The sequence below is a fragment of the Callorhinus ursinus genome, unplaced genomic scaffold (assembly GCF_003265705.2).
Source record: "Callorhinus ursinus isolate GAN/ISIS: 27379988/994484 unplaced genomic scaffold, GSC_fseal_2.0 scaffold1, whole genome shotgun sequence".
Classification (NCBI taxonomy): Eukaryota; Metazoa; Chordata; class Mammalia; order Carnivora; family Otariidae; genus Callorhinus; species Callorhinus ursinus.
Genome location: NW_027397063.1, coordinates 140,146,605 through 140,166,981, shown reverse-complemented (window position 1 = coordinate 140,166,981; position 20,377 = coordinate 140,146,605). Strand labels below are relative to the sequence as shown.

At 42.5% G+C, this 20,377-nt stretch overlaps 1 pseudogene; it reads left to right on the top strand.

Annotated features, from left to right (window-relative positions):
• Positions 1-14,542: 14,542 nt before the first annotated feature.
• On the top strand, positions 14,543-16,983 carry LOC112820296 (nucleolar and spindle-associated protein 1-like; annotated as a pseudogene).
• Positions 16,984-20,377: the final 3,394 nt, after the last annotated feature.

Genomic DNA, 20,377 nt, shown 5'->3' with positions numbered 1-20,377 from the left:
TCTTCTTCTTCTTCTTCTTCTTCTTCTTCTTCTTCTTCTTCTTCTTCAAGATTTTATTTATTTATTTGTCAGAGAGAGTGTGCACAAGCTGGGGGAGCAGCAAGCAGAGGGAGAAGCAGGCTCCCCGCTGAGTAGGGAGCCCAACACGGGGCTCGATCCCAGGACCCTGGGATCATGACCTGAGCTGAAGGCAGATGCTTAACTGACTGAGCCACCCAGGCGTCCTTGGATCATAAGGTAATTCTATTTTTAATGTTTTGAGGAAACTCCATACTGTTTTTCATAGTGTTGCACCATTTTACATTCCTGCTGACAGTGTACAAGTGTTCCAACTTCCCCACATCCTTCAGTACTTGTTTTCTACTTTTTGTGATAGTAGCCATCCTAACGGGTGGCTCACTTATCTCTGTATTCTCCACAACAGCACGTGATACAGTGCCTGGCTCAAGGGATGACCACAATTAGTGGCTTTTAAATGGAATGCCTTTTTGTTTCAGGCACATATTGAACCAAGTCTCCCTCTGATCAGCCTGCTCAATCTCATTGAAGCCATATTTGTCGATGCACAGTGATAACCTGTATCAGGGATCAGAACCTCTTTTACCTGAACACAGAGTCTCCAGACACATCCTGTCCAGACATGGGAAAATTCGACATTGTAAAGATGTTGATCTTTCCCAAAACAATCTGTAAAATCATGTTGGAACTTGATACCACAATATAAAATTTATCTAAAAAATACGCTTGTAAGAATAAACACTAAAGTCCTGGAAAGGAAGACTAGCAGGAGGACTATATTTACAGCTATTTGAACACGTGACACAATGTGCATCTGCTTTTGCTGGTAGCCAGAGGGTTGCTACCGGGTTGGTGTGATGCAGAGATTTCTGAGGTTTGATATCACCATTGCAAATCACAGCATGCTGCTTCCAGCATTGCCCTCAGGGCAGCCTCCTTCCTTCAGCTCATTCACCTCTCACTACTCCCAGCTCTGGTTCTGGCTCAGAGTTTGGCACGGTTTCTTTAGGAGGGAGGGTTCCTTGGAGATTTTCCCTATTTCCTGAAAACACGACAACCCCAAAGGTCAATTTCCCTTAAGATCTAGGTGTTCTGAAGCAAATGGGGGCAAGCCTCAAAAAATATATTGTTATTGTGTCAAAATAGATTCACTTAAAGAATTCAAAGAGGGGTGGCTCAGTCCATTAACCATCAGATTCTTGATTTGGGTTCAGGTCATGACCTCAGGGTTGTGAGATCAAGCTCCCTGTTGGGCTCTCTGCTTAGGATTCTCTCTCTCTCTCCCTGTTCTCCTCCCCTGCGCACATTCTCTCTCTCTAAAAAAAGAAATAGGGGCGACTGGGTGATTCAGTTAAGCCTCTGCATTCAGCTCAGGTCATGATCTCAGGGTCCTGATATCAAGCCCTACGTGGGGCTCCCTGCTCATCAGGGAGTTCACTTGTCCTCTGCCCCTCCACCTTGCTCATGCTCTCTCTCTCAAATAAATAAATAAATAAACAAACACACAAAATCTTTTAAAAATAGGAATATTAATTTAAAAAAAGAATTCAAAGAATATTTTGAACATTATCATCATTTTGCCTTAGTGAAACTGAGGCAGATAGACCTAATGACTGGGCAGAGGCAGTGCCCTGACCAGATCTCAAGCCCCTAGAGCCCAGTGAATCCCCCCTGTAGATGCTAAAATGTCCCTTTGCCTCTGCTGAAAGCTTTGTGACTCTGGAGACTGGTGTCATGTGGTCTGGGAGGCTAAGTCTTGGAGCCAACAGAGAAATCATGAATGAGCTCATGCCACTCATCTCATCACTGTCCTGTTTCTACTTGTTTATTGCTGGGCCAGTCAGCAGCTCTGATTATATATATATTTTTTAAGAAGGGCTCCTTCCAGGTTTCTAGACAAGCCAGAATTACTGTGCTGTGCTTGCTAACAACCATTATTTTTTCATTCTTTATTGAGGTATGATTGACACATAACATTGCATGAGTTTAAGGTGTGCAACATGTTGTGAAATCCAATCATTTTTCTTCTTCCTTTTTTTAATTGAGGTACAATTGACATATAACATATTAGTTTCAAGTGTACAATATAATGACTCAATATTTGCAGATACTATGAAATGACCACCAAAATAAGTCTAGTTAACATCCGTCACCATACAGTTATAATTTTTTTCTTGTGATGAGAACTTTTAAGATTTGCTCTCTTAGCCACTTCTAAATATGCAATGGAATATTATTAACTGTAGTCACCATGCTGTACATACATACAGCCCCATGACTTCTTCTATAAATGGAAGATTTTACCTTTTGTATAAAATATTTTTAATGTTGGACAATGAGGAGCAGGAACAACCAGACAGACTTCTGCTGTCACCTACACTCTTGTGTTCCTCCCTCTGTTGACCATGGCTGTTGGAGCATCTGGGAACATCCCAAGACATGTTCCTCCCCATAACCAGTTAGACCCAGATGAATCTGGATTGAGGATCAAGATACTTGGACTGCTATCCAGCTTATCCTGCAAATACCACTTTTTACCAGTTGAGGAAACCTATTGCCCTACCTGGATCTTAAAGCACCTTAAAGATGACGTCATCCTACAGTAACTAAAGGGAGACATTGTGAAGGTTACAGAGCTACTTCAGAAATGCAAGCAACATGAAAACCTTACTGAACACCTAAGATACACCAAGCTTGGTGTTAGTACCATTAGAATAGCTGTATCATCAGCCCAGGTGGAGACTAGATTCAAGGATGAACTCTAAATATGCAAGGAAGTCCATGAAAAGATAGAAGTCTTGGGCTGCCTTTCTGCAGGTGTGGCCCTCAAGAGAGGTCTCTCAAAATATTTTGAGGAAAGGGCTTTTAAGTTTAAATCAATTTGGAAAATTCTCTCTCTCTCTCTCTCTCTCTCTCTCTCATCTGCTCCTTTGGGAATTTACAGAGGATATTCATTGATTAAACAATTTGGTGAATCTTGCTGCAGAGAACCCATGAAAGCCATGATTTCTCACATTCCCTTGACTACAGAACTTGTTTTCAGTAACATGTACTGACACAAAGAGGAACACATTTTGGGAGTGCTGATCTGAACCTTATATCTTGGAAGGACTGTCACAGGTATGACGTGCCTGTGAAAGAGCAGTATATAATAACAGCCCAGTGGAGACATGAACAGGGTCCACACAAGAGAGAAGAAAAGTTGCTGGAGCAGAGCAGCCTTGCAGATAAGTTTAGAGAGGAAGAAGATGCAACCTGGTGAGCCTCGAATGGCAGGCTAAAGGGTCAGGACTCATAGGACGAAGTTGGTGTGTCATGTTCCTCAATGGGTTCCTCCTGAGAGACTGGTTAGCTTTGCATATGGTTGCCCAGGACCCTCAGTGTGCATACCAGGCTCCTTTTGCTGCCTCCATTTCCCTGGGATGAGACCATCAAGTTCGGTGTGCATTGTCTTCAGTCCTTGCTTAGACCAGTGTCTCTCAAACTTCAGGATGCATTAGAGTAAACTGACAGAGTTGGCAAAACAGATTGCTGGGCTCTACCCAGTGGTTTCTGATTCAGTAGGTCCAGGAAGTCACCTAAGAACTTGCATTTCTAACAAGCGCAAGGTGAATCTGATGTGCTGGTTTGGGAACCACCCTCTGAGTAGTCCTTCAGGAATACATTTATTTATTTATTTATTTATTTATTTATTTAAAAAGATTTTATTTATTTACTTGACAGAGGGGGAGGGGGAGAGAGAGCAAGCACAAGCAGGGGGAGCAGCAGAAGAAGAGGGAGAAGCAGACACCCTGCTCAGCAGGGATCCCAACATGGGGCTCAATCCCAGGACCCTGAGATCATGACCTGAGCCTAAGGCAGACACTTAACCAACTGAACCACCCAGGCACCCGAGGAATACTTATTTGTTTTTTTAAAGATTTATTTATTTATTTGAGAGAGAGAGAGCAAGCAACCCCACACATGGGTGGGAGGGGCAGAGGGAGAGGGAGAGAGAATCCCCAGCAGACTCCCCACTGAGCGCAGAGCCCAATGACACAGGACTTGATCTCAAAACCCTGAGATCACGACAAGAGGGAAATCAAGAGTTGGATGCTTAACCGACTGAGCCACCCAGGCTCCCCCTTCAGGAGTACTTTTAATTCTGATGCTTTGTCCACCAACAATTTTTGCCCTGGTGGGCACACAGAGGACACAGATGATGGGGATGTTTTAAATGGTACTGGAGAGAAAGATGGCTCCAGGCAGGTCTCTCACTCATCGGGGTCTCAGTTTCCCCACAAAAGTAGTAAGTGACTTGGTGCTTGGACCAAGTCAAGGCTTGCAAACTCAAATCTGAGATGTGTCCAGGCAATAGACAATGAGTGTGGCAAGCTCTAGAGCCCAAGCTGAGACCCAGCTCACATTAACCAGTGCCATGCTAGGAGTGGGGCCAAGTTGCCAAGTAGGTAGCAGTGTCAGCCTTCTTTATGTAGTGAAACAGGCTCAGTGAAGGTAGATACTGGGTTCAAGGTGACTTAGCTAGTGAGTGCAAGCTTCAAATTTAAAGGGTTTAATTTCAAAATCTCTGTTGTTCCTTGTATACCACATTGTCTCTGAGGGTGTCCCACTCCCCGGTCATGGCATGACATTTGTAAAGGTTTTGTGGGCTGGGCAGAAGTGAGGAGGAATGCAGAGCCCTCCCAGAGATCTGGAAAATGTATATTTGCTCTTTTTTCCTATTGCAATTATGAGGCAGAGCCACAGGCACAGGACAACTTAGACAAAAGATGGCTGGGGTATGCTCAAAGCTCTGTTATGCTCTACAAAGTCTAATCCTCCTGATTCTCTATTACCAGCTTTTCACCCAAGTTTCTTGCCCGGGAGCTAATCAAGCCCTAATTGGAAACAGAAATGCAGCCTCTTGCCTGAGTCACAGGATGACAACAAACCGAGATAAATTAGAATTAGGCTTGCAGGAGCTTGGGCAGCTTCTGCTAATGAAGCGAGCCCAAGCAGGGAGTGTGCAGCCGATTTAAAGAGACAGTCCCTGTCACAGTCTGTGGCACCCAGGGTGAGGCTGCTCGCTTTTACATTTGTGGTAGCATTCAGCTAATAAGAGGATATAAAGTGAACGGGGCTTCATTTCATTTCTATTCTATGCACTGCCCCCAAATGGGCCAGTGGTGAGGGATAAGGAGAAGGCAAGGACATAGTTGTAGAATTAATAGAATTATTAGAACTATGAGAATTAATAAGTGAATTTTAAAAAATTGTAAGTGAATTTAAAAAGTCCTTGAACTACAAGGTCAGCATATAAATATCAACTGTATTTCCTTATACAAACCATGTAGAAAATAAAATTTAAGTTCTATTTTACAAATACAGTGTACAATTGAATAAAATGTATTAAGGATTTAGGAATAAGTATAACTAAAGATGTGCAAGACTTCCACATTGAAAACTAAAAATCACAACAAGTGACTTTACTATAAAAATAAGAAAATATACAATGTTCATGAAATAGAGGACTCAATATTATGAAGATGTCAGTTCTCCCCAAACTAATCTGTAGATTCAATGCAATCAGAGTCAAACCTCAGAAGGATGTTTCTTGGGAGGAAATTGACAAGCTGGTTTTCAGTATTACAAGGAAATGCAAAAGGACACAAATAGCCAAGTCAATATTGAAGAACAAAGATTAGAGGACAGTGAGGCTCATTATACAATTACCTTAATTAATATAAGTTTGGGCAAATAGATCAATGCAACAGAATGTAGAATCCTAACACAGACCCATACATGTGCAACACCTGATTGTCACAAAGGTAACACTGCTGTGTGGATGGTCTTTTCCAGAAATGGTGTCAGATCCCCGACTTCACCCTAATCACAAAACTCAATTCCAGCCAGGTTATTGATTTAAATGTGAATGGTAAGCCATTAAATCTTCTCAGAAATAACATGAGAATATCTTCTGATTTTAGGGTAGGCAAAGGTTTCTTCCACGGATCACAAAAAGCAGGAATATTTAAGGAAAGAATGGATAAATTGGAATTCATTAAAGTTAAGAACTTTTAGAGAAGGATACCCTGCCCCAATCCTCCCTCCTGGTTAAAATTTTTTAAAAAAGAAATAAAAATGAATTTTCAGTCACAGAAATTCCCTTAAGGAACAGAACAGCAGAAAGTATTTGCGACACATAAATTAGCAACATAAGGAACGTCCATAAATCATTCTAAAGTTCGAGAACTCAACAGAAAAATGAGCATTTTACATAAAAGGATATACATTATTTGAAATATGCTCAGCATCAGGGAAATGCAAATCAGTCATCAGGGAAATGCAAATTAAAACTGCAAGAAGAGCCTAAACTCTGTGACCCAGTAATTCCACTACTAGCTATATATATCCCACGGAAATGTTCTTTTTTCCCTAGGATGTCCCCGATGCTTTCCAGCTCTTAGGGGCCCCTTCTCCCGGCTCCTCTGGCCATGGAGACAGATTTCCTTATACAGACAGCCTTAAGCTGCCTTCTGAGCAAAGCAGTGAGAGGAGAGAGAGAGAGAGAGAGAGAGAGAGAGAGAGAGAGAGAGAGAGAAAGGGCTCCTTCCCTCTCTGGTCCTCTTGTTACAAAGATGGAGGTTCTCTCAGAGCAGGACTGGGGAAGAGACAAAACAAAAACAAAACCAACCCAGGGATCTCCCCACAGCAGTACGGAGGAAGTATAAACTATGGAATGCATAGAAAGTGATTGGATGGTATGCAATTATAGCACAGACTGGTACAAAAATAAAATCTATAATTAAGCATTGCATTTCTTAGATTTTTCTTGGAAGACATAAAAACAGGGGGCGCATGATTGCATTGGATCGAATCTTTGGATTTCTTGATTTCTAAAGCTTTTGGTAAAATTTTCCATTTTAAGAATTGTCTTTTTATTCTCCAGCAATGGTTTCTGAGTTGGCAGCCAGTTTCCCAGAGAGCCTGGGGCTGCCACAGTGTGGTCACTGTGGAAGAGAGCAGACCACTTGGCCTCTGAGATTTTCCCTTTGGGTCAGCATCAGCCCCAGGCACAGAGGGGAAGCTAAAAACACATTCACAGGTGTCTCCAAGTCTCCAAGGAGGAGAAGACGGGGCAGTCATCTGTTCTTTATTCTATTCATTCACTCAACACATGCTTATTGAGTGACCCATATAAGTGCCTGGAACCAAGCTATTGATTAAAGTGCATACTTCACTTATTCCTCATTTCACCTGCTTAAATTCACACTCCCTGTGCTTCCTGCCCTGGAGTGAGGGGTGACCTAGTAGGCCCTGCCTGAATGTCCTAAGACCATAGGGCCGAGAACTTCACACTGGGGCCTACGGGGAAGTAGGTGACGAGGGAAACAGCCACAACTGGGAACATGCCCAGGGGAACTAACCACTGTGCTATGTGACCCCAGATAGGGCGCTTCACCTCTCTGAATCTCCTTTTTCTTCTCCACAAAATGGTGTAAACAACAGCGACTTCCTTAGGGAGGTTCAGTGATGTAAGTCTGTAAAGTGTATGCCTGACTCAACTTCAGTGATGCTTCCCTTCCTGTCTCTGCCCCTCTGAACAATCTCCTGTTGCTCTAGCAACCTCCCTCTGGGACTTGGAACCCCACCCCGAGACTCAGGGTCGGGGCACAGGAAGAAATGCCCATCTTCCCCGGGGAGCTCTGCTTTGCCTCAGGGGCCTGAGGCCCAGAGACACAGCAAAAGCAAGTTGCTGCCTCCCTGCCTCATGGCTCCTGTCATGTCAGGACTTTGTGAAGCTTAAAAATGAGGAGGAAATGTTATAAATGTGTATGCACCTTGAAAAGCTCTGAGGCTACGCTCCTTAGCCTCCAATGTTAATTCAGGCCTCTGGGACCCTGTAACATAAGTGATTCGGTTGGTCTAGGGTGGGGCCCAGGATTCTGCATTTTTATGCAGTAGTGCTCATGCTGCCAGTCCAAGGACTACATTCCAAAGCGGCTCCTTCCAGGCGCCTGGGTGGCTCAGTCCCTTAAGCATCTGCCTTTCGCTCAGGTCATGATCCCAGGTCCTGGGGTCCCGCATCGGGCTCCTTGCTCAGGGGGGAGCCTGCTTCTCCCTCTGCCCCTCCCCCCCATGCTCTCTCTCTCTCTCTCTCATGCAAAAATAAATGGAATGAATGAATGAATGAATGAATGAATCTTTAAAAAAAAACAACAACAAACAAAACCAAAGTGGCTCCTTCCAGCTCAGAGCACGCAGATCCAGGCTTCCCCATGCCTGGCAGCTGTCTGCATCCCTCACGAGCCAGACCCTTCCCCCTCCACCCTGTCCTGCTCACCCTCCAGGAGGAGAGCTCTGAAGGTGGTCTCTTCTCTCTCTAAGCCCAGCCAGTCACCCTTGGAACTGGTGACAGTTTGTTCTTTTCCTCACTGAGCTGTGGGCAGGGTAGAGGGAGGGTGGAGGGAGAGGACAGTCACCCTGAAGAATATCCCTACAGCAGCCTCTGCAAGATCTCAGCCAAGGAGCCCAGATGCACAGAGCTGTCTTATTGGCCTCTGACCCTGGCAGAGAGACTGGAGGAGCTGGGCCTCCAGTGAGCGGCACTTTGCCTTGCAATTCTGAGCAGTGCCCTTACCCTCTTTATTTTTTAGTTTCTCAGCCTCTATCACTAACTACTTATGTGACTTCAGGCTGTTATACCACCTTTCTGAATCTAAGTACCATCATTTGTAAAAATAAGAGTTAAACCATACAGTCACATTCATAGCATCACTATTTACTAATAACCAAAAGGTGGAAGCAACCCGAGGGTCCATAGATGGATGAATGGATGAGCAAAATGTATATACACACAGTGGACTATTATTCAGCCTTAAAAAAGAAGGAAATACTGTCATATGCTACAACATGGATGAACCTCAAGGACATTACACCAAGTGAGATAAGCCAGTTACAAAAAGGCATATCCTGTATGATTCCACTTAACGAGGTTCCTAGAGTAGTCAAATTCATAGAGGCAGAAAGTAGAATGATGGTCGTGGGGGGCTAGGGCTGGGTGGGGGTGCAGGTGGGAGAACAGTGAGTTATTCAATGGGTACAGAGTTTTGATTTTATAAGATAAAAGAGTTCTGGAGATTGGCCACATGACAATGTAAATACAATACACTTAACACTACTTAATTGCACTCTTAGAAATTAAGATGGCAAATTTTATATTAGGTGTTCTTTTTCTTGCTTTGTTTTTTTAAGAAAACACAAATTTTAAAAACGGAATAAAACTTTGGCCCTCACAAGGTTTTTGTAAGACTTCAGTTAGATTCTGGGCCAGGATACCAAGGCACAGGGTTCAAGACAGATGAGTGTGGTTCTTCTGCAAATAGAATCTTTGGTCACGTGCTCTGTCTGCTGCATCCTGCTGTCCCGCATTCCTGTGGGCTGGATCATCCACTCCACAAATGCAAGTTGGACACCACTCTGGCCTGGGAAGTTTGAGAGATAAGAATGGATAGAGCATGTGTAGACTCTCAACAAATGTTGGGGAGCAAACAAGTTGTTATCTACCCCATGTTCGTGGGGAGACTGTGGCTTGGAGGGTCACTTAGGGCACTGAGCGGAATCCAAGAGAGGGTCTTCTGGGCAAAGGCCAGGCTCCCTTGCCCAGGGAATTCCTTCTTGAGTTTTCTCGGAAGTGGGACCCCATCTCTCATTCTCATTCTGAGGGTCTTGCCAGGTGCTCACTGAACTCTATCCCGAAGGAAAACTTGCTCAAGCATTGCCCAGTGAGGAAGAAAGCCAAGCAGTCAGCCTGCCAGGAATTATATCCAGGAGGGTGGAGAGAAATTTTGAGGAACATCCCCCACCTCTTTTTTTCCACCTGTGAGTCCAGCTGGATGATGGTGTGTGAGATGCTTTGCTCAGGAAAGTGAACCTCAAAACAAGTATCATATAGAAATGAGCCCTTAACAGCATTATTTCATATTCTGGGTTATTTAGTTGTTACTTATAATAATGATGAGGTAAATTAAATGAAATTTTAGAAGTGGACTGTAGTGGATTCTACCATTCCACCTGTATGTTTAATTCTTTACTACAGACATTCATTCTGATTAAAATTAACTCTGTAGATATTGAAAGAAATATTGTCATCAAGGTAACACAGCACTGGAGCTCTTAGGTTTATTTATTTTTAAAAAAGATTTTATTAATTTATTTGTCAGAGAATGAGAGAGAGAGAGAGCACAAGCAGGGGGAGCGGCAGGCAGAGGGAGAAGCAGGCTCCCTGCTGAGCAAGAAGCCCGATGTGGGACTTGATCCCAGGACCCCTGGATCATGACCTGAGCTGAAGACAGATGCCTAACTGACTGAGCCACCCAGGTGCTCCATGGAGCTCTTCAGTTTAATCCACACAGTGAACTTCACAACAAAAATCCCCCGTAACACATGCGGTTGCTCTCCATCATAGTGTCACGCTACCCCCCACAGCATAAAGGCAGGCACCAACCATCTCCTGGTTCCGCCCTTAACTTCTGCACTCTCTCTCTCTTGCAATCTCTCTCTTTCTTGCAACCACATCAGCCTTGTTGCTGCTGTCTTCCCACCTTCTCTTCACTCCTACTGATAGCCTCATTCTCAGAACTTCTTTATAGATAAAAAAAAAAAAATCAGAGAAACAGTCAACTGGTAGGTGCTTCTATATCCCCTTTCAAATTCTGAATTGGACTTGGAAGTCCCAGCGTGCACTAGCCCCTCTCCTAAATGGGAAATGGAGCCTGACTGTTAGGCATCAAGGACTTCAGGCAACTTAAAGACTAACTCAGTCACCAAGGACTAAAATTGTTACCACTCTGCAGCCTGGACATTATATGCCCATTATCCTTTGCCAAGATGACTAGTGAGTTGACCCATAAGTAGCTTTGGGACTGAACTACAGTCAAATGCCCAAGTGAAATACTTAGGAGAATCCAAAACTATTAACCAACTCCAAATTAGTGAGGCAGATAATTCTATTCTCGGGTGACTTTCACTGGAGTGACATGCTAGTATGTAAAGGGTGTGTGCTTTGAAATCCAACAGACCTGGGTTTAACTGAATTTTGTTTCTCACTAGCTGTGTGAAGATGGCAAAGTTACTTAACCTCTCTGAGCATGAGTTTCCTTAAATGCAAACTGGAGATAATATTTGCATCTCTGTTTAGGTATAAAATGCTCAGCATATTCCCAAGACAGAGTAAGTGCTGAATAGACCTGATACAAAGGAGGTACTAGAGCCCCAGGACCTACCGTTGGTGCCGTGTGGAATGACAGTGGTAAGAAATCTTCCAAGGAAGGCAATTCAGAAGTAGAGGAAAGATGAATGTAGAAACAGCCTATCTTTTCTGGAAATTGGCTTCCTTGGACTTTCCTTCACCTCTGAAGTCTGGGTCATGGCATCCTTCAAGGCCTTGTGCATCCTCCCTGGAACACCCTTTCCAGCACTGCTTAGCCACCACCATTACGTTTTTAAATAGCCATATTGATTTTTCCTTCCCTTTACCAGCAAAATCCTCCAGGCTCTGTTGACAGAGCAAAGCACATGCTCTGCTTCTTTCAAGCACTCTTCAAATGCAGTGCACTGCATCAGCTCTTTATGCCTTGGTTTGTGGAGAAAGCAACTGAAGGATGCTGTGGGGCCTTTGCAGATTACCTGTCCAACCCTGGCCAGTGTGGGCAAACCAGGGGTGGTTGGAATTGGCTTGGGGTCAGAACTTGGGGAGAAGTAAGGGCTCTTTTTTTTTTTTTTTCATGGTAAAGAAAGGGAGTCGGAGGAAATTCAGGGCTTTGTTCACTTGTGTTTTCCCTCCATAATGCGTTGTGCCTCACACACTCACTCTGGTGATTGCAGCCAGCTCTTGTTGAGACAATGCTGAGGACACTGGATGCCAATTCCTCACCTTCAGTGCTTGTGACTCCGCCAGAGCCCAGGCATGTAGAAGGTGGCATATGGCCCAGTGACATATTGTGAGGACTGGCCCTGGTGGTATGGTCTGAGCATTTTTCTGTATGTTTGCTAAAAACACCCACTGGGTAATGTCTGCTGAGAGTGGAGAGAAAAACACCACCCTCTAATTTAATCTATGTTAATTATAAATTTGGGGAAATCTGGTGGATAGTGTGCATTTGTCTGAGAAGGGGGAAACATGAATTATAAGTCTAGTTTTCTCAACTACACCTTCAACAAGTCACTTCACTTTTCTTGGCCTTAGTTTTTTATCTTATGAAAAATAAAGCACTTTTGAGAATGCTTTCCCAGCTAAGCTCAAGGAGAACGGTCTGATGAGATAATGGATTTGAAAGTGTTTAGGGAAGAGTGAAAGCATTATATTCGTGGTAAGAAGCACCATGATTAGAAAAGGTTTCTGTTGGATCAAGAGCATCAGACCAGACACTCAGAAGGGAATTCAAAATTTGTTAATGCAAACAGAAGCTTATGGACTCTAATTAGCAAGAAGCAGGAGGGAATGTTGCAGAGCCATTTTTAGCAGGTCCAACACAGAGACTTCAGAAAATGATTATTGAGGAGAAAACATTTATAAGGTTTCATTTCAGGGACAGGAGTCTTTCTAGCAGAGTGACAATTTTTCAATAACAATTAGGGACTTTAGGGGCACCTGGGTGGCTCAGTCATTAAGCGTCTGCCTTTGGCTCAGGTCATGATCCCAGGGTCCTGGGATCGAGCCCCACATTGGACTCCCTGCTCAGCAGGGAGTCTGCTTCTCCCTCTCCCACTCCCCCTGCTTGTGTTCCCTCTCTCGCTCTCTCTCTCTGTCAAATAAATAAATAAAATCTTAAAAAAAAAACAATTAGGGACTTTAGCTCAGCACAATGGTAGAGGTTCATAACACACAGGAATGAATTTATCTGTGTACCCTACTCCTTGCATCTCTATGATTGCTTGCAAGACAATCTGGAGTACAAAGAAATGGAGGAAAATCCAAGAAATAATCAATTGACTAAGCTGCATGTGATACCATTCCAAGGAACTGAAACTTCTTATTAGTTAAGCATCAATGGCAAGCTCCTGGATCATGTACCCATACAATACCCGGTTTTGGAGGGGTTGTAGTAAGTATCAAGTTCAAGGATCTTTATGCTGCTCTCTGGAGGGGTTCCACTGCTTTCCTTCAAGGGCTGTCCCAAGAATGGAAAAAAGGCTGAGCAGAAGGGCTCAGAGGCTCCCAATATACTATGCTCCCAAGTTTACGTCAGAGTTCAACTTTGTATCTGATTTACACTTGGGATTCTCTGAAGGGTGTTGATGCCTTCAAAAATGATGTGAAGAGAGTCCCAAGTTTTTGAAGGATAATGGTAGTCATCTAAATTAGAATCTATTATATGTCTTCCAGAAAACATATAGACCATTAAAGAAAGCAAAGAAACCACACGTAAGCCATGCTATAGTATAACCAGGAGACAAGGACTACAACAAGGACAAGTAAGAGAATAAATATTCAAAATAGCAAAGCCAGAGCCAGCTCCAGAATTCATATCTAACTGGAGCATGGCCAGAGATTGCATGGAAAGCAGAGGATAACAGGAACCTAGCTGTGATGAAATACAAAATAAAATTCACCAGAAAGAGATGGCCCCACCCCAAGCAGAGAAAAATGAGAATAGATCTGAAACCTGGCAAGCCAGAGCACTGGCTGTGGGATGGGATTAGGTGGCTGTGGGGAAATTGAGAGGAAGATGTGTGGAAGGACACAGTATCAAAATGGAAGGCACTGCTCTGGGGGATAGAGAGATGACTAAAAGGGAAGGTCATCTCTTGGAATCTTCATGGTGATCATAAACTCAGAAAGCTAACTTCTCTCCTTCTTCACTCCACCTATTAAAGAAACTGCACCTCAACATACCACCTGAGAGGGTGGTCCTGAACTGGAGAAAGCTGGTGAGCTATCCAAACCCCTTAGCCCCAGATCTCATCTGGCCCAGAAAAATACAAGCATTTTAAAAAGATAAAGAAAATGTCAGGCTGCATTTGTACATAGCTACCTTAAAAATTTTTTAAATGGGAATAAACATTTCACCTAATAATATTTTTCCCTACAATCCAGCATGAAGCAAAGAAAAAAACTATATGACATTCCAGCCTAATGTAAACATTGATAAACTAATGTTTGTAATTTTGAAAAATCATCTTGGATAAGAAATTTGTAAACTTGTAATAGATATGGACAGAACACAGGAAATGTGAAATAGGAGATGATCAAATTCAAGAAAGAAATTGCAACAAAACAAAACAAAAAACAAGGCAAAGTCATCTCAGAAATGAACTAAATTATCAGGTACACAAAGGGAATAGATTTGACCAAAAATATAACGAGGAGCATTGAGAATAAAAACAGCCAAAAGGAGAAAAGCAAAATAAAGAAAGAGGTGAAAAGAATCAAAGAGAAAGTAATAGAGATAGAAATTGGATAAGAAAGTATAAACAGGTGGCGCCAGAGTTTTCGAACTTCGCTGCCGATCCTGGAGTACGCGTCCTCTGAGTGGTCGCCTGGATGCAGCTTGCCACGGCCATACCCTCCCTTGAGGAGCTGGACTCCTTCAAGTACAGCGACCTGCAGAACTTAGCCAAGAATCTGGGCCTCCGAGCTAACCTGAGGGCAGACAAGTTGTTAAAAGCCTTGAAAGCCCACCTTAAACACGTGGTAAAAAAAAGAAAATGATAATCGGGATGGAAGTCAAACTTCTGCATCGTCTTGTGACGAGGCTGAGATGCAGAGTGGCAGCCAGGAACAAGCTGAGAGGGAGCCGGCTGACCATGGCACCAAAACCAGGAGAAGGTGCAGGACGGTCCACAGGAACCCTGACTCCCAGCAGGACGTTTCAGAGATAAAAATAAGTGATCACGCTGAATTGCAGAAACAAGAGAAGCAGGAAAACCAGGATCTCAGAACAGTTGCAGAAGTTCCTTCACCACCAGATGAGAGCCAAGGAGAGGAGAATGCCGTTTCCTCAGGAAAAAGAAGAATAAATGGTAATGAAGATTCAAGGGTACCTTCAGAAAGAAAGAAGCCTCTCTACACAGATGGGTTTTCCAAACCTGGAAAAAGCAAAAGAAATACAAGCACTACTCCAAACTTTAAGAAGCTTCATGAGGCTCGCTTTAAGGAAATGGAGTCCATTGATCAATATATTGAGAGAAAAAAGAAACATTTTGAAGAACACAATTCATTTAATGAACTGAAGGAGCAGCTGGTCACCAAGGGAGCGGTGGTGACTCCGGTTCCTCTCCGGGGAAGGCTCCGCGCAGCTTGCACCCCCACCAGCCAGCGCCGCTTGCCAGGCCGGCCCCTGGGCGCTGCAGGCCGGAGCACCTTGTGTGGGAAGGGCTCTGCCAAGCGAGCCGTTCTCTCGGCTACTAAAACGAACGTCAGGTTTTCAGCTGCTACCAAAGATAATGAGCATAAGCGTTCACTGACCAAGACTCCAGCCAGAAAGTCTCCACATGTGATCATACCTGGGAGTACCCCAAAAGGCCAGGCTGTGCTCGGGACAGACAAGTTAAAGACCACAAATGGAAATTCTGTTTCTGTTGTTACCCCATCCAAACTGACAACTCAGGCAGCACAGACTCCAGTCTCCAACAAGAAGCCAGTGTTTGTCCATTCATCTGTCGATGGGCATCTTGGCTCTTTCCACAGTTTGGCTATTGTGGACATTGCTGCTATAAACATTGGGGTACATGTACCCCTTCGGGTCCCTACATTTGTATCTTGCCATTTGCAACGACGTGGATGGAACTGGAGGGTGTTATGCTGAGTGAAATAAGTCAATCAGAGAAAGACATGTATCACATGACCTCACTGATATGAGGAATTCTTAATCTCAGGAAACAAACTGAGTGTTACTGGAGAGGTTGGGGGTGGGAGGGATGGGATGGCTGGGTGATAGACATTGGGGAGGGTATGTGCTACGGTGAGCGCTGTGAATTGTGCAAGACTGTTGAATCACAGATCTGTACTTCTGAAACAAATAACGCAACATATTTTAAGAAAAAAGGAAAAGAAGAAGATAACAGGAGAGGAAGAAAAGGGGAGTATGTCAGAGGGGGAGACGAACCATGAGAGATGATGGACTCTGAAAAACAAACTGAGGGTTCTAGAGGGGAGGGGGGGAGGGAGATGGGTTAGCCTGGTGATGGGTATTGAGGAGGGCACGTTCTGCATGGAGCACTGGGTGTTATGAACAAACAATGAATCATGGAACACTGCATCAAAAACTAATGATGTAATATATGGTGATTAACATAACAATAAAAAATTAAAAAAAAAAAAGAAAACCAGATACACAGCCCTGAGTTCTATGCTGAATCCCAGAAAGAAGTGTTTTAGTCAAAAGTTTTGGTAATAGCTACCAGTCAGAAAGAAAGTTCAGAAAATTTATGGAAAAAATTCAATAACTCTTAATTATAGTGGCCCTAAGGAACACTCATATGAACATTCTGAAATCAGGGAAAATAAAGTCTTATTTTGTGAAAGCAAAAAAAAAAAAAAAAAAAAAGAAGCCAGTGTTTGATCTCAAAGCAAGTCTGTCTCGTCCCCTCAACTATGAGCCACACAAAGGCAAGCTGAAACCATGGGGTCAATCTAAAGAAAATAATTCTCTGAAAGAGCACGTAAACAGAGTTAGCTTCCACAAGAAAACTTACCAACAACCTCCTCTCCAGACTAGGGAGGAACAACGGAAACAACATGAGCAAAGACGAAAGGAGAAGAAAACAAAGGTTTTAGGAGCTCGAAGAGGCCTCATTATGGCTGAAGATTAATTTTTTAACATCCTGTAAATAGTATTTTATTCTGAACCCTTTCTTTATTGTAAATATTTTTCTGTCTTTCCCATTTTAGTCAAAAGACTTTTTTCTGCTCTTTGTTCACTATCTATGTAGTGTTGGTGGTTCTCTTCACATACTACATCCCTGAAAAGTTGTTACCTTAAAGTTCACAAATTCTTTGAAATGGTTTTTACCTAAGTTTCTGTACAATTCAGTTTTCTAATGAGACTCATCCTATAGATTCTTGACCTAGATTTTTAATGTCAATTCCCTCTGCTGACAGAACTGGAATCCTCTTCCAGACAGAAGCATTTACCTGAGGGTAGGTAGTTGTACCACAACCTTTAGTAGAACCTAAACCACTAACAAGCAGAGAAAGCCACCTCATCCTTCTCCAGAGGATCGAGTCATCTTAATGAAACAGGGACCCAAACGGGTTGGTAATGGCATAAATATTCTACCTATGTGGAGTGTTTTGTTACCTATGCACACTTGTTCCAATCACTTGATGGAAATGCCCTCTGTCACTCGATATATTCTTAAAAACTCTATAGCTCATTCTAGCCTTGAAAATATACAGGGCCATACTGAAATCTGAGGATTGCTGCTTCAAGGATTAATATGCTCTGTCAGAGTTACATCTTACTCACTTTATGGAAAAGACTAGAGTTGCTTAGCCTCACAGCCATGTTTGTTGCACCTAGGTAGAGCTTTGTACCGTTTAAGATTTTCATAAATGTTTTCTCATGGTGGTAGATTCTTTGTAAATAAATTTACTTCATGATTGAGTTGACCAGAAAAAAAAAAAGAAAGTATAAACATGTATACAATTGGAGTCTTTAAGGAATCTTTTCACCTTGAAATGCAATTAACATGTGGGATTATAATCAAAAAAATATTTTCAAAAACAAAAAGTCTAAATCTAAATATTGAAAACTGATCCAAAATGGTTGTATTCAAGATAAATCCTATTAAGCTTTTAAAATAACATGGGGTGCCTGTGTGGCTCAGTCAGTTAAGCGTCTGACTCGGTTTCAGCCCAGGTCATGATCTCATGGGTCATGGGATCGAGCCCTGTGACCAGTTCCATGTTCAGCGGGGAGTCAGCTTGAGGATTCTCTCCCTTTCCCTCTGCCCTTCCCCCTCCCTCCTTGCATGCGCATGTGCGCGTGCTCCCTCTCTCTCATAAATAAATAAATCTTTAGAAATAAAATAAAATAACAGAAATGTTTTCTAGGAAAGCATCTTAAAAGTAGGGGAAAAAGATAGAAAGGGGATAATAAAATCTAATTGTTTGCCACATGAGTAGTGGTCAAGAAAAAAAAGTATATAATTTAGGACTGAACAAATCATTAATGGAAGCCTAAGTAAGGAAAGGGACCTAAGGACACTATAAAAGGCATTTGTATAGAGGTAATGACTAGGACAAAAATACAAAGTTTTATAAATAGTGAAAGGAATACAAAAAACAAATAGCAGAGAAAATGGACCACAGAGAAATATGACATAATACAAAAGTAAATATAACATAAAATCATATGACACAGTTGAGAATAGGCCAAATCAATCCTTAAAAAAAATCTAGTAGTTGCAACTCATCTATTAAAAGAACATAATTTGGAGATTAACTTGCAAAATAAAACTGAACTCTACACTATATAAAACTCATTTCTGAAATGAGTCAAGAGGGGCGCCTGGGTGGCTCAGTCAGTTAAGCATCTGACTCTCCATTTCAGCTCAGGTCTTGATCTCAGGTCATGAGTTTAGGCCCCAGGGTGGGCCCAGCATGGAGCCTACTAAAAAAAAAAAAAAAAAAAAAACGAGTCAAGAAGGCTAAAAACCAAAACATGTGTGAAGTTGTAAGAAGCAGATGCAGATGATATGGAAGCACCTGCACACAGGTGGCCCCACTGGGAACAAAGGCAAGATGCAGTGAGTGGGAGAGTCAACATGCCATGAAAGGAAGACTGTACACGTAGGCTAGCTACTCTGGTGAGAAGGTTGGCCATGAGGCCAAGAAAAGAGCAGCAGCTGAGCTTCAACAGTGGTGTTGAAGGCTAGATAGAATGAGAGGTTTACATTCAATAGGACAGGAGCTGGGAGAGAAGAACTCTTATACTTTGAGAAAATGTGTATTTTTGTTGAGTTAAGGAAACTCAAGAGATGAATTCTGCAAGTTCTCAAAGAGTTGGCAGCCTAGTAGAAGAATTAAGACATAACACAGTTTGGAGGATCAATGTTCCACAAGGGAGGTCAAAATAAAGTGCTCTGGGGCACAGAGGAGGGAGAAAGAAATCCCAGCCAGGGAAAAGTGTCCCTAAAATCTCCACGAAGGATATCACATTTGAGCTGAGACCTAAGCAATTGCAATGACAATTTTATCTGATACAAAAAAAAGTCTTCAATTTAGTTAGATGATCAAGAGACTCTGTCCAATATGATGCATTGTATAGTACACAGATATTATTGTATAATGAAAGTGTATTATTGTATTAGTGATAATTGTATAATACTATCCACATTATTTTATGACTTTTTCATGTAACGATGTATTGCACACATTCTTACACCACATTATTAATTTTTTTTCTTTTACATAGCCATTTTAAATAATTGAATAGTATTTCATTATATTTATTACTCTTTCTGGACTTTATCTAGTCTCATTTTATGTAGTCAAGTCATTTCTTCTTTTATTTTTATTTTCTTTTTTTATTTTTTAAAGATTTTATTTATTTATTTGACAGAAAGAGACACAGTGAGAGGGGGAACGCAAGCAGGGGGAATGGGAGAGGGAGAAGCAGGCTTTCCCACGGAGCAGGGAGCCCCATGCAGGGCTTGATCCCAGGACCCTGGAATCATAACGTGAGCTGAAGGCAGACGCTTAACGACTGAGCCACCCAGGCGCCCCATCTAGTCAAGTCATTTTTATGCTTTCTATATTATTGGCATGATAAAGGATATCTTTGTTGCTATAGTGTTGTGTATATCAACATTCTGTAGACAGCAAAGGCAAATTTGCATAACATTGCTGAATTTTGCTCCAAGAAAGCTGGGAACATTTTTAATCCCACTAGGTGTATATAGAAGTTAACAAAAGAATCCCTTCCTGCTCAGAAATGGGTCCCATTTGCACAGTAATATGGCACTGTCCTTAGCACCATCTTTAAAAAGGGCAGTATTGTATCCTGCCCAACACCTATGCTTCACCATAATCCTTAAGAGTGTTGAAAATTAAATAGAATGATTTATGTGGTACCCAAGCATAGGTGCTTGCTAAATGTTTCTTGCCCCTCTGGTTTTCTTGAACTGAATTGTATTTCTTGCTGTTCAGTCCCTTGGAAATCCACTTTTACTAAGCACTTTGTTGAAAAGGACTGTTTGGTTATAACATTGCAAACTTTTCCCAGAGCTAGGGCTGCTTTGATTTCCAGACTTTCACAAACAGGCCCACATGTGACTGATTCATGTCTTTGCCGTCTCTGTGAAACGTTACATATTTCCTTAGCCTTTGGGTCATCCGTTGGAAGCCCACTTGCCTTCATGGGCTGCTCTCTGG